Here is a 1641-nt window from a genome sequence, read left to right as displayed (position 1 = left end):
AAACAGCAGGAGAGGTTGCTGAATACATGAAAGAGAAAGAATCAGAGAATAATACACGGCCCAACCAGAGAAGGATGTCAATACCGCATAAAAACCAATGCAGAAATTAAGGATCCTTATGGGGAACCTGGATGTAGTTTCTTGCATCTAAAAGGGGAGAATAAGATGGATGGGGCACGTTTATCACATGTATCATAAAATATTCCCAAAACAAATAAGAGGCAGCCCTAGACTACGATGGACGGACGATGTGGAGGAATACTTGAAGTCACAGAGTGTGAGACATTAAGGAGGAGCGGCAGGGGACGAGTGGAGGAAAATTGTAGAGGAGGCCACGGTCCTTCAAAGGCCTTATATATTACATAATATATAACAACTGATATTAAAAGAAAATATCATATTCGATTCTTGAATATGAGTCCAAATTTTTTTTTACTTTTCCCATCAGTCACAAATATTTCCCTATTATAATTTTTTTTAAATTAATTATAATTTTTATGTTCATCTTATTTGCCTTCTTGTAGTGTTTTGTACCCTGAATAGATTTGAATTTGAAAATGTGGACTTATATTTTAGATTTCAATATAAATTTTTCTTATGAGTTGAAATGAGTCTAATAAATAATTCTGAATTAACAAAAAACTGGATAGTGGGCAAAAAGCCTGAAATGTAGTGTTTGAATGTTAAGGTTAAATAAATAATTAATGAAAAGGGCCAATTCTTCTGTAAAAGAAAAAAAAAGATAATTGCAGTAAGAATATTCCTTTTTTTATTTGAAGGTGACATTTTCGATTTTTGCTTCAAAAATATATTAAATACTCCTTTCTGCATATTTCTTTTTTAATATTTTTTAAACCTTCAAATAGTGGTTGTTTTCAGAAGTTAAAAATTAAATTTTTCTACCACATTCATCCACTCATTGTCTTCAATTCTTTTACGTAATAATTTTAGTAGGTATTTTTATTTTGTTTAACAACACTGTGGCAGCACGGGCGATTACCTTTTCTGTGGTTATCTTTCCGTATTTTTTCTTTTCTAGTTAACGTGTGTTGAAAACGATTTTGCATACCTGCAAACTAAATAATTTGAAGTCTCGCGTGCATACAATGCCTGTAAAGTTCCTGACTCCACTCTCAAGTAAAAGGGATGGCTGACTAACCTTCATTTCATCGACAAGTGAGTATTACTATTTGTATTACAGTTATTATGTAATAATCTCGTTTCTTTAGGACAACAATAGCTATATTACTAACTTGGTTTTTTTTTCTACTTCTATCGCTAAGGATGATTCATCAATTGAGATATATTAATCCTCTTATTTCAGATATTAGGAGAGAGTGTGTTCCGTGTTTCTAACCAAACCGAAGGTGATTTTTTTTTCTGATCGATCTAAATCAGTTTTGTATTAGAATAACAGTCTAACAGAATTCCTAATTTCAGTTCATTATTTTCAATAATCAATCAAGTTAATACCCCTCAAAATTAGAAGTTATATGTTTCAAGATAATAGAATCCAAAACCGAATTATAATTACACTGAAGGGACCCCTACAGGGTTAGAAGGTATGACAGTGTAGCGACATTGTTATCTTCTAGTCTATACTGTAACTACTAAGGCTCCTGGTTACTTCCTTAATATTCC

At 32.0% G+C, this 1641-nt stretch overlaps 1 protein-coding gene across 1 annotated transcript in view; it reads left to right on the top strand.

The window, feature by feature from the left end:
• Positions 1-1017: 1017 nt before the first annotated feature.
• LOC106687304 (solute carrier family 2, facilitated glucose transporter member 6) overlaps positions 1018-1641 on the top strand; it is a 145199-nt gene continuing 144575 nt past the window's right edge. Inside the window, exon 1 of the mRNA XM_067048703.1 lies at positions 1018-1176. The gene's annotated coding sequence lies outside the window, so the exon portion shown is untranslated. The remainder of the gene's footprint in view (positions 1177-1641) is intronic.

This window comes from Halyomorpha halys, unplaced genomic scaffold, assembly GCF_000696795.3.
Source record: "Halyomorpha halys isolate HHAL.00 unplaced genomic scaffold, Hhal_1.1 Scaffold38.1, whole genome shotgun sequence".
NCBI classification, from domain to species: domain Eukaryota; kingdom Metazoa; phylum Arthropoda; class Insecta; order Hemiptera; family Pentatomidae; genus Halyomorpha; species Halyomorpha halys.
This window is presented reverse-complemented; position numbering and strand designations above follow the sequence as displayed.